Raw genomic sequence first — 14,068 nt, forward strand, 5'->3', positions numbered from 1 at the left:
CTGTAAGATTTTGAAAAAAAAAAAAAAAAAAAAAGGGAATTTGAAATTTTAGAATAATACAGAACATTTATATAGCGCTCTAACTGTCATAGAAAGTTCCACAGCGCTTTACACAAAAATTGACGAAAAACCAAAAACCAACAAAACAAAACCAGAACAAGAAATCAACCATATGCAAAATACATGAGTAAGCAATAACATATCAATTAAACAGATTAATGAAACAGGTTTTCAGGGATTTTTTAATGTTGCTATGAGCTAGAGTGGCGGATGATGTAGGGTATATTGTTCAAGAGTTTTGGGGAAGCACCGTGGAAGCTTTTCTCTCCAGAGGAAGTGCAAGTTTTCGGTACATGAAGTAATCTGGTGTTAGTAGATGATCGGAGGCTTCTGGTCGGCTTGTAAAGCTGAATGAGTTCGGTTAAGTATGAAGGTGCAGAGTCAGTGTTAGGACATTGGTAAACGAGGGTCAGAAGTTTGAACTTGATTCGGTTGGTGACTGTCAACCAGTGAAGATCGTGGAGGATGGGAGTGACGTTGTCATATTTTCCAGCCTGATAAAACAGTTTAGCAGCACGATTTTGGATCCGTTGAAGGCGTTTGCAGTCAGCAGATGTTATACCGAACAGGAGTGAGTTTGCATGGTCCAGTCGAGATGTTACGAGCGCATTTCTTGTGCTGCACATGGCTACCCGAAAATAAAAACGACAAACTTCAATTTGGAGATTGACGAAGCCACTAAAGTCCTTGGAGTTAATGTAACACATGCCTGTCATCCAAAAATACACGTTTTATGGCCGATTTGTCTTTGCGCAGACGTACTAAAATTATACTCTGAATCATCGAAAGGACGGTTCGTGACTTTTAAACGAATCATTAATTTTCTGCATAAGCAACAAAATATGCTCATTTTCGAAACAAAATAATGCATTTTGTGGCTTTTTGGTCTTTGCAGGGCATAATAAAAGATGGCTGTATGCTATTGAAACAATGGTTCGTGGAAACACTGTAAGGACTCTCCCGCATTAAAGTGTGACAGGAAATAGTGACGTGATTACAATCAGTTTTGTCCCAAAAAATAGAAAAAGTACTCTAAGGATATTAGTATAAAATAGGTCCTGGTAAGAAGAGATTGACAGAGCCTCTATAGTCCTTGGAGTTAATGTATCACATGCCTATCATCTAAAACAATAGACGTTTTATGGCTATTTTGTCTCTGCGCAGACGTAATAAAATTATGTTCTGAATTATCGAAAGAATGTTTCGTAGCCAGACTGTACGGATCATTAATTTTCTGCACAAGCAACATAATATGCTTATTCCCCCCCCCCAAAAAAAAAATAATGCATTTTGTGGCTTTTTGGCCTGTGCAGAGCATAATTAAAGTTTGCTCTATTATTTGTTGGTCCCATTTTAATAGTTTATAAAATTAGGCAGCTGCTGAACGGCGGAGGGGATTGCAACCGCCCCCTCTAAATCTGTTTGAAGGAGGCTTGTAGGAAATGAGAGGGTGAAATTATTGTCCATTTGTTTTTGATGAAAACAGTTGTTCTTCCTCGTTTCTACTCATGAATATTAATTTGTGATGACAACTTTTTTAAAGCCAGCCATCCAGTCAAAGTATGAGAAGCAGAAAAAAGCTGCCTAATATGGGGGACATGATCTATTTTTTTTGTTCACACTATGACTACTCAAAAACAGAAACAGTGTTGATAGACTTCAATTTGGAATTTGACGGAGCCTCTGAGTCCCTGGAGTTTATGTAACATATGCTTATCATCTGAAATTACATGTTTTTATTATGGCTTTCTTGTTTTTGCAGGGCGTAATACAAAGTTTGCTCTGAGCCAACGAAAGAATGGTTCGTGGCTACATTGTACGAACTGTTGGAAACTTCTCCGTTTAGGTATGAGAGCAAAACTGGTGAGGTACTATTGCAATCAGTTATGGCGAAAAAAGAGAGAAGTGTATGAAATAAAATAATTCTTATTTCGCCTTGGGGTTGTGGTGCGTCTGCCCTTGGGCAAAGCACTTAATTTGTGACTCATTGGACTACAAATGGACACATGTGAGGGCAGAGATTGTTATTGATTTTAGCTGCCTTGCGCCGAAGTGGCTGCATCGAGAAGTATACTCCCGAGGGACAAGGGCGGATCCAAAACACAATTTTAAGGGGGGGGGGGGGGGAATTGGTCCCCCAAAAAGTGGGATTCGCGGCCCCGATTTATTTTGGGATTCTAGACGCTCTGTGGTGCGATCTGAGGCAGTTGCTGACCACTTTAATCAAATGTTTTTTGAGGAAAAGATGGTGGTGTATGCAGTACCTGCCTTTATTGCGACTTCACACCAAAAAAAAGGGGGTTCTTTTTTTGGGGGGGGGGCATGGCCCCCATTGCCCCCCCCCCCAGATCCGCCCTTGCCAAGGGAGCTGATATTGTATTTCGAATGTCTCATTTGCCGAATGATCAACGGTAATAATAATGTAAAGCGCTTTGATCTTAAAGGGAAAGTACAACATTTGCAAACATCAAAAAATAAAACTACCAAATAATTTTGAAATACCTTGCTGGACTGTCAGTGAATGACAGTGTAAAGCATCCTGTAAAATCATGGCACCTGGTATACTGTCATTTTCAAGAAAAGTGGTGTTTTTGTATCAATTTCCAACGCTGATCGGCCGATCAGCGTTGGAAACAACTGGCTTTTTTTCAAATACTGGCCCCAATTGACCATCGCACTTGTTTGCAATCGATTACAAACCTATGAACGGGTACGAGCCAGCTATACTGGTTCCCTGACCTTACAATTCCCCAATGTATGTAAACTGTTCTGTTTCTTCTTATATGGAAACAGACTACAGGAAAATGATCGTTTTTCTTGGTTTTTATAACATTTTCGAACCCAAAACCTAAAAAAAGTCAGTGTAACTATATTTGCTATATATTTCCAACTCCCCAATTCCGTCCATTTCTGAAAATTACAGCAAAAGCAAATGATGTATATTCCCTTTAATTAAAAGCGCTATATAAGTACCCATTATTATTTTTCGTTAAAACTACTTTAAAAGTCACCAGATTGATTAGTCTCCAATCTTAAATATCAATGTTTGTCGTCTGTGAAGTATAGGCCAATTTTTTTTCTTTCATGGATTGCGGTAAAATGTTAAACCATCCATAAACGCGCATATTGGAGATAGAATTTGATATGTCCTCTCAAAACGAAGCTTGGAGCCATAGGCGTCGCCAAGATTTTTCTAGATGGGGTCAAAGCACATTTTTCATACAAAAAAAATCCCGGTACTTTTTTAGCATATTCCCAATTGATCATTTTTTTCGAGGGCGGGCAGGGGGACATGTACCCAACCCCACCCATGAAATTAACAGCAATATCAATGTTTTTCTTTCTTGTCCCCCCCCCCCCCCCCCCTCGCGAAGGCAAAGCAAATTAACCCCCAAATGCCTTTTACCCTCTCAAGCATATTCCCAATTGATCATTTTGTTTTCGGGTGGGCAGGGGGACATTTGCTTATCCCACCCCCATTGACACCCATACAGACGCCTATTTTGTTACATGTGTATTAAATTAATAGCAAATATAACTTCACACCTCTTTTTCTTTCTTTTTTTCGTCTCCCCCTTTTGGCTTGGGGCCCTTGCCCCCCCCCCCCCTCGCTACGCCCATGTCGAATACAACAACAATGGAAACTGAAAGCCCTATTGCTAAATTTAAATGAGATTAGTGCGGTAGTTTCAAAAGGGGGTACGATGCGCATACCGCGCGGTGTGAGATAAGTGTGGACATTTTAAACTAGGCAGGAGGCACATGTCGCACAAAGTTTAGAATACTGAAAGAAAAGAATTGGGAAAAAATCTCTTTCATGCAGGCAATGATGAAGTCGCACAAAAAATGAAGGATTATGGGGTATATTGCAAAAGTGGCATTTTAGTGTTTGAATCCACATGTACATGGTACTATATAAACACATGCACTGGGTTCCAAACTACATGTAGTGATGACAGTTTGCCAATTTAGTCTCCCAATAAAACAAATGAATCCTGTAATCCATCATGTTTTTGTACGAGTTCATCGACGTCCTCAGACATTCCCTTCATGAAAGAGATTTCTTCTTGCTCCTTTTCTTTAAGAATTTTAAACATTGCGTGGTAAATAAATGTAGGGCTTATGGCCTCGTACCCCTTTTGACACTCCCGTACTAATCTCATTCAAAGTGAGCAACTGCATGGGCTTGCTTTCAATTTCCATTGTTGTTGCATTCGATTTCAGTGTCCATTGTTGTTGCATTGTTATTGCATTCCATTCTAAAGTCTTTATAACGAATGACAAAGGTTACCGTACAGAGGAGCCAGTGGATTGTTTTATTTATCACGCCCCTTCGTTTCAGCGAGGAATGTGATTGGGCAGGACGACCGTCATGACGAGCTGTCATGACCAACCGTCATGACTAACCGTCCAAAACGAAAGAACGCTAGTCTATCTCTTGTTATCTCGATTTTTTTCAAAACAACACATCCGGCGGCCATTCTACCGTCTGGAAAATAGGCAATTATGGTCGGGTTTGTATTGCGATTTAGGCGTCGATCCGTCATCTCGGCTGCAAAAACAAGACGGTGCTTTTTCCCATCTTCTCTATCATCTCCAGGGCGCCACGGGACGGTAAGCAGAGAACAGGATTGTTCTTACCGCGGGACGTTGTGGGTAACTTTAAACGCGCGGAAAATACTCGAGCAGCTCGTGTCAGTGATCCTTGTGTCTGACTTAAGGCATGCGGATGGGTTCTCAAACAGTAGTCTGGGCTACAGGGTAAACATGAGCGAAAGTATTAGGACACACAAACGCAAGCTTGTTGAAAAGCCCAAAACAACGCTCGGATAAGATTGGATGATTATAAAGGAACAAAGCTTATGCCCCCAAAATACAAATTCAAGTTGGTTAAAAAGCCTCAAATGAAGCTTGTAAAGTAGAATTGCTACATGTGTGTATAGAGTTTTTAAAAATCTATCTCATGAGTTTTACGTCACATGTGTAGGCCTATAAACATAAATAATATTAATAACAACAAACAGTATGCTTAAGTTGATTTTGCTGATCGTACTAAAAGGTTATTGCTTCGTTTGAAATGAAATGGTTTCAATTATCAGCAGTGAGTATAAGTATACATGACTTGATTTGTGTGAATATTTAATGCATGTAAACGTTTATACTTAACATTGTTTTGTAGTGCCTGTAGGTCATTACTTCGTTTGAAATAGCATAGTGTAAAAAAACATAAGCAGTGATGAGTATTAATCTGATTTGTGTGGAGCTGTTGAGCAAGGTTAAATTTTTATTGACGTAAAAAAAAAATTGCAGCAGACGGAATTGAAACGTGATAACGAGACAGATATTTTCGGTTTCATCCTCAAATCAGACAATAATATAAGTTGCGTGACCATCGCCTGCAACTGTTGCGGATTATGTATGGTCATGATCATCGCGTGCTTTATTTAATATAGAAGGTAGTCTTTTCCTTTTCTGCCTAATAGGCCTATTCCTTTCAGTATTCTCTTGACCTTGTCAATCAAGATGGCGCCAATGAAGAAATACTAACCCGAGTTGATCATTCGCAGACACGTGTCAGATAATTTGAAACGGAGAGATAAGTAACCACGTGTAAAGTGATTCTCGCGTTTATTCCCTCCGCAGTGATATAACTTCACGAGAATTACTGCCCAGATATTGACTGCGAGGGTTCTTTTTCCTCTTTACCAAATTGGTATGGAGCTGTGTTTCCAACGGGTGATAGCTGGATGTCGAGAAATGTTGATGTACACGCGGCATGACAGGTATTTCTGAACCAATCACGCGTAGGGGGAGATTTCCTGGATGCTAAATGTGTGCAGTGCTAACGTCATTTCCCAGTAACCTGCGTCGGTACAACTCCGTTTCTTGTCTTGTCTTATCCATTTTTAAAGGCATCACACAACACACTGTAATTCAAAATAGTGATAAACATGTCTACGGTTGGACACCGTAAACACAGGCATTGCTTAAAGGTATGACAAGCGCACTTGCCTTCTCCATTGAATATGCTTGTCTAACGATCAAAATCATTGTTATAATTGGGCCTATACTTATGGTAACGTATCTCATCACAAATTAAATCCAGTGCCAAAGGGCTACCAAAAAAAGACAATTATAATTGTGAGGAAGCACCCTTCCACAAACCCTGGTTCTAGGGTTTGCAAGCGACAACCGGTGAACAATTTTTTTTTTTTTTTTTTTTTTTTTTTTACTAAAACATTCTTTTAAAAACCGAAACAAGTCGCAAGGTATTTGTAGCCCACTGAATATTCATTTGCAAATGACGACTAATTGGAAAACAGGTGGTACCTGGGGCTACATTTCACTGTCCGTTTGACTGGCGTGGGCATGAGCTCTAAGTGCAAAACTCTTTTATCTCGAAGACTGCCTCACTCAGTGAAACTTGCTTTGAAAATAAGATGGATTTATAAAAGAAAGCGTTGTTTCGCATGTATGGCTTTTTCCTGTCCGTAGAACTGCCACTGGTTAAGATATAAGCTTGGTTAAGATGTAAGCTTCGCATCTAATGCCTCCTAATGATTTAAATAAACAGTTCCTACTGCAACCAAATCCGAAACTAATCATTACTGAATGTTGGCTTAGATCTTGAAAACGCATAAGGCAAGTAATCATGGTATTTGAAAAATGACGGGTGCCATCTGATTCAATATAGATTGCAAATCCCGCGCATTGAACAATAATTACCTGCTCGAAACTTCAAATATCTTAAATATTTCTTTGGCATGTTGAATCCTTGAATCGTTTGCAAATTGTCCACAATACGTTTATACGCCTTATTAAATGAAACTTGCATGAGTAAGCAAAATGCTTGCTAAAACTAACTTTATGTCATCAAATGATGTACAATATATTCAATATACTCGATTGATACCCTTATAATATTTTTGTTTTACCATCCATGCAATTAAGTTATATCCAGTGTGGTCTGAAATGTTGAATAATATGGACCTGCCAATGCCATGATAATAAATTGGATAGATTGAAAGTTGTGTGCCTTCAGTAGTGCAAAGGCGAATCGTTCAATACTTGGATGCTGGGCAGGAAATTGAACGCGGCCAAACTAAACAGTTTCTTCCGGAAGGGCGCCCTCATAATTGATAACGAGGCTGTTTCTGTAATCGATCCTGTGCCGTGGCGGAGTCGGCCCAGCGGAAGCATGGTTCCCTAATAGGCAAGCAATTTGATATCGGTTGGTGGCCGTGTGACGGCCAATAGAATAACAAAGACAAAAAGGCAAATTAGGTAGCATTTTTTCCCCCAGAAACTCGGGGGATTTCTTGCGTTTCAAGCGGAAAACGCAGCCCGTTCCATAGGCCCAATGCGAGACCAAAGTGTTTTTATCTCAACAAAATTGTGTTTGAAATTAGATCTTTGAGGTGAAGTGGGCCATCCATTTTTAAAGACCGTTCTCCTTTACAAGCATAATTTAATCTTGTCTGGCCACCAAGTATAAATATAATGTCGATGTTAGTCTATCGCCTTTATCAACTTATATGTTATTTTGCTAAGGATACATAATACTAAATATGTTATTTTTCTTGGCAAGAAAATGCAAGCAAAAATGTGTTAGTACCATATCTTTCTTTTTTTCCGGCTCAAGCATTACTTCAAAACGCTACTAATTTTGTAAGGTTGGATAAATCATGCGGCACAAAAAAATCTCATCTGTTGCTTCAGGCGTCTAATCCAATAGTTTGCTGCAACTTTTGACATTTGGATTGGACAGGATAAACGTTCCAGCAAAACTATACTCTTAAAGGGAATATACATCATTTGCTTTTGCTGTAATTTTCAAAATGGATGGAATTGAGGGGTTGGAAATATATAGCAAATATAGTTACACTGACTTTTTTGAGGTTTGGGTTCGAAAATGCTACAAAAAAACAAGAAAAACAATCATTTTCCTGTAGTCTGGTTCCCTGACTCCATATAAGAAGAAACAGAGCAGTTTACATACATTGGGGAATTGTAAGGTCAGGGAACCAGTCTAGCTGGCTTGTACCCGTTCATAGGTGTGTAATGGATTGCAAACAAGTGCGATGGTCAATTGGGGCCAGTATTTGAAAAAAAAGCCAGTTTTTTCCAACGCTGGTCGGCCGACCAGCGTTGGAAATCGATACAAAAATACCACTTTTCTTGAAAATGACAGTATACCAGGTGCCATGATTTTACAGGATGCTTTACACTGTCATTCACTAACAGTCCAGCAAGGTATTTCAAAATGATTTGGTAGTTTTATTTTTTGATGTTTGCAAATGTTGTATTTTCCCTTTAACATTCACTGATTTGGGCTTTAAAACGAATCGTAGCTAGGGGTAGCTTACAAAGACATTCCACGGTCATTCCCAAAGTGAAATCTGGAGTATATCTCGTTTTTAATTGTAGTTTGCAGGGATCTTGGAACGGATCATTATTCGCTGTGCTAATCCATGTCAGGTACATTAAGTCTCAAATCTGCCATGCCAGCACACAGCTTGCAGAGGATTTTGGAAGAACAGTAAATACAGGGTGAGTCAAAAAGAAAGTGACCCAAATTATTATTTTTTTTTAAAGCAATCAAGGTTGATACACCAATGTAGTATATGTGTTAAAAGAGCCTCCACTCATTTGAAAAAAATACTAATTGATCCACGCTATCAGAGGTTACGCATGTTTTACTGAAAGAACCCTTTTTTTTTTATAGCTCTCCATGGAATGCCATTGGAAGCTATTGAGCTGAGTGAGGTTTACAGATAACACACACATTCAAATACAAATGAGATTTGAATCATTTAAAGAACGACCGAAACATTATTTGTACTGTCAGATTTTATGTTTTGAATATGAGGAATAAGTCTTTTTTTTGTTCTGAAATATTGATGACGATTTTTGTTTGTTTTCCATTAAAGTTCTCGTTCATTTATCAAGATGGGAAAACGGCCCATGTTTCAGTGTATTTAATGGGTATTCATCAGTTCGTAGAACAGTAAATGCGCAGTGGTGGACAGCTGAATTTTGTAACTTTCTTATTAAAATAATAACAATAATAAAAAATAACGGGTTCTTATAGCGCTTTTAAGATCAAAGCGCTTCACATCACTAAAACCCCTGATCATTGGGCCATTTAAACATTCCAAATACAATCTCAGCTCCCTGGGGAGTATAGGCCTACAGCTTCGTGCTGTGCATATCGGCGCAAAGCAGCTACAATCAACCACAATTACCATCTCTGCCCTCACAGGTACCCATTTACTCCTGGGTGGGGAGAAGCAATGAGTGACAAAGTGCCTTGCCCAAGGACACACGCACCATAACCCCGGCTGGACTCGAACTCATAATAGTCAGGCAGATTGGTGCACAATATGATGGAATTGTTCATTTGATGATAAAAGCATAACATTTGGCACACAGAGTATGTAATGGGAAAGATATTTGGCTATAGGACCATCGCAGAATTGTCATTTAAAGAAAATATCGTAGGATAACATGCAATGGACGCCATTTGGAAAATTTTTGAAATTGCTTATTATCCTATGATTTTGTTTTTTCAAAGGACAAATCTGCGATGGCCCTATGGCCAAATATCTTTCCCATGACATACTCTGACTGTGCCAAATTTCATGCCTTTACCATCAAATGAACAATCTTATCACCAATCTGCTATACTACAACCTAGTTATATATAGTCTAACTTGGGAGTAGAGTATGCAGAGTCTACGTGAGTTTTTTTTAAATGCATCACAAATGGAATTTGAAGCGAAAGCAAAGTATGCAGTGGTATATGAACTTGGGAAAAAGCACAATAGCCTTTTTTCAACTTATTATTGTTTGTTATTCAAGTGCGCGTAAAAGATATGTTTGATTTTGTTTTCCTAATAGCGCGGGGATTTACTCTAAAATACTTCAAGAAGAAAATAGTAACACAAACCCTGAATTCAGCTACGCAAAGTACATGCTCCCTTTTTCCAGTCGGAACAGATTTAACGGACTGAAAAAATATAATTAACCGGTAAGAAGAATCGATTATGTCATTGCTTATCCTATAGATTTGAATAGAGAGGCAACACGCCTTGCAACTCCTCAAACCATTACGCCGGTTCCGTGCGTGCTAGCTCAGCGCAGGTTGCAATTATTCGGTTTCAACATTATCGATTCCATTAGGGTCATCGTGCTGGGTTTACTTTCCGCCAATAGAGCCTTGAGTGCAACACGGCTTCTTGCAAACCATCAAGTGGTACAACAGGAACTGAGATTCCGAAGAGTACTCAAAATTGTGCAAAGACATGCATGAGGACTTGGAACTCATTGTTAGAATATTCAACTTTTGTTTCAGTAAACAGCGCGTAAGTTATCTGTTACATCGGCTGATTTTTATTCGCTGATTTAGAATCATAAACTGTCTTATATTGTGGTTCAGTCCCTTTGAACCTTTTCATTGTTCTTGGTGGGGCCGGGTGTTTGAGCCACTGATTTTTATTTGTTGGCACATTTATTTGTTGGTATCTATTTCGAATTCTGGGCCTACCATTATATAATCCCCTTATGAAGCACCATCTAATTTAATTTACGAACCAAAATCATATATGACGTCGGATTGTCCAGCAATATACATCGTGCAACGACATTTTAAACAGGAACATTTCAAGACGATACGATACACACAATACTCTGGTCTTTCTATGGTCCTGGGTTTGTTTTCCCACGGTGTTTCGAACGACAGTCCGCTACGAAATCCGTTATTAGTGCAGCGTACGTGCTTTATTGCGAGTGGGGCAGGCTACACCTTTTATCCCCCACTCCCAAGAGACAGAACACCGGTGCCGAGATATAGAGACGCAACATTCTTGATCGTCTCGCTTGTCCGTGGCACAGTGACTGTTCTGTTTATTATTTCGCTCTCTGTGCACAATTCTATAGGCATTACTGCTTGCCCAATGGCGACGGGCTTCCCCTATGAGGAATAATTTATTGATGTCATGTTCTAAAATCAATTTGGTGATATGAACATGACGCCAATATTTTGTATAATTGAACAGAATGACTAAATGTAACTTTGAAATAAACAAAATAAATCTATGGATGTAAATAAAAAAGGCCACTGTTTAATCATAACCTTAACTTGTCGGGTTTAATTGAGAACGAACATCTCATTAATATAGTGATGCGCAATCGGACCGCTGAATTGATTTCTATCAAAAAGAAACATGGGTTGTTTACCCCAATTGAGACGAATCCTCAATTGCCATGAGTCTGCACGCAATGAAGCATTAATGAAAAATTCGTAATGCATGCGCTTGCAGGGGCTTTTTAGTTTTACGAAAATTGTCTTCATTAATTCTTTCTACTATTAAAAATGTCCACTGAAGTGAGTGTCTAGTTGGATTTAATTTGATCAATCTCTTAAAATGTAAAAATAAAATATTGCTGCTTTGAAATGTAATGTTTGCCACTTTTTTAATGTTAGATGCCCTATAGGGGAGAAAAACTAGGACTGAGCTCCCACGGTGGGATATCTACAGACGGTACTCAACTGGCCATGACGGCAAAACACAGTTCGCAGACCACGGCAAAAGGGCAAGTGTGTTTATCGAGTACCACTTAAACTCTCGTCAACACTTAATATACGGACTCGATCCAATTCGGAAAGAATTTCATGAATGCTATTTCGGCCATTTTTTGGTTTTATTTTGCGATGCTAATATTACCGCAAATAATGCCACATGAGGGGTGTTGGTTGTGATGACACGACCAAGAACTGATTAAGATATGATAAATGAAAGAACAAGGAGCACTTACATTGTTTATGAAAATCTGTGTGAAAGAAGATGTTTCTGAAAGTTTGTAAACACCCCATATAGAACAATGCGGGTATGTTATCAATTATATCTCGAAGACACCTTTTAGTGGCGAAAGCAATGTGCTAGCTGTTGTTCAGATAATCCGTCAGGAGCAGTACCTTGCACAAAAGCTTGCACAATGGTTTCTCCCAATAACGAGGGCCAAGGGCCTCCTGCAAGTACGTTCATAACGCGGCCGAATTTGTCTATACCGAAGACGCCAAGCTAAAAAGACAGAAGAAATGTAATTTTAATCAAATATCTTTGGTCCTTTTGCAGTGATCTGTAGACGTAATGTACTTTTTTTTGTAATAATGTGATGGTGATACCTATAACAGGTTCTTCTCATCAAGGATCTTTCCAAGGAGTAAAACTAGTGCGCATGGAACTTGTATCCTTCGTAAGACATTATCATTATCACTCACGAGTCAGGTACAGAATTCTGATTTTATTTTGTTTTGATGAGCGGACTTATAACACTCCTTCAATGTAATATAATTGTCAAATAGTGCTTACTTATACCTTTACATTCTAGCTAAAAAAATGAGAAATAAAAATAGTAGCGAAGAACTTTCAAAAAATTGTACATCCAACATATTTTGTACACGTGGTACTTTTATTTTTGCTAAAGGGTAATAACACTATTTCCATTGTACACTGTTTAATGTCGCTTTATACACGTACATGTTGATATTTTGTAAACAAAGTAATTGAATTATTGCCTCTGGTCGTAAGTTACAGATTTTTGTTACTACACTAAGTGATTGACTTCTCTATTGTTTTTTTTTTGCGTTAATTAAGAGCGAATGTGGTATGTACAGAAAACTCATCGTATTCATTGAAAATAAAGACTTTTTTATACTCAGAATATTACTAAGCAATTAGTAATTTGGAGTTATATTTTAAGGGACACTGCGGCCTAAAAACGCCCAGTTGGGCTACTAAACGAGTTTAAAACAAAATAATATTAAATTGAAAGAACATTTAAAAGTAAAATATAAACGTCCACACAACCATCCTTTGAAAACTGGGCGTTTTTGAGTTATTTTGGCATGAACCATGCGAGGACGAATTTCGGGGTCACAATTTTGTCCCGAAAAATCGAGCTGTTCATTGCTAGTTGTGATTCCAGCCGCACAAAGTGGCCCCCTGCGGACGGTATTGAAACAACCGTTGTCTATTGGTGCTATGTGTAATTTATGTGACACAGACAGCCTGTTTCGTACATTGAAAAAAAAGGAAAAAACGTATATGTACTCCGTCATGTCCGATGTAAACAACCGCCCCTCCCTTCTTTTCTCGGGAAAGGTAAAACATTAGGTAAGTTTCCTTTCAACTAGACCTTTAAAAGCATAAGTAAACAATTCAAAACATCAAATTTGCGGGATTTCAGGCCGTAATGCCCCTTTAAGTTACATTTAAAGCAAAGGAATCAATATATGAAATCATTTTGGAAGGAAAATATATTACAGCAAGATTCTAGAATCTGTTACAGCCTATTAAAATTAGCCCAAAATTTAATGTGTACATAGAGGAATTAAAACAATAAAATAAGCCTAACCTATTGACCTCATATTATGTTTTATTTACATAATTAATTTCAACAGAATTAAGCATTCAATTATCCAATTTGAAACAAATCCCAAATATGGTATTTTTTCTTTGAACTACGTTTTATTGCTAACTGGAAAGACATGTAGTGTTTACCATCCGTCCCGATCCATTTTCTCAATAAGAGCCGATTTCGTTTCACCTTGAACGAGGACAAAATATAACAAGCGATTTTAATCAGGTTGAATTTTCGTCGTCTAACTAAAAGAACAAAATGCCGAAACTACACGCGGGCTGTAATCAGCTTAAGTATAAGTCTACTTGGTTAGGCCACCAGGCCTTTCGAACACAAATCTTTGCCTGTATGTTTATTGTTAATTTGATGCTCATGCAGCGGCGTGTAGTACGCGGGATTAACCATTGCCTCCCCATGGCGCCTTTTATTTAACGCGACGTCCCCCGAGAACAATAGCAAATTGGCCGTAGTTGTAAGAGACCTGGTAGTCTTTTCTTTTATAATATTCGACCTGTATTTTCCCATTAGTTACTCCCTCAACAAGCCTTTGTGCTAAATTACCGCGACATTTCCAATGGTTACT

The sequence above is a fragment of the Patiria miniata genome, unplaced genomic scaffold, assembly GCF_015706575.1.
Source record: "Patiria miniata isolate m_02_andy unplaced genomic scaffold, ASM1570657v1 HiC_scaffold_23, whole genome shotgun sequence".
In the NCBI taxonomy this organism is placed as follows: Eukaryota; Metazoa; Echinodermata; class Asteroidea; order Valvatida; family Asterinidae; genus Patiria; species Patiria miniata.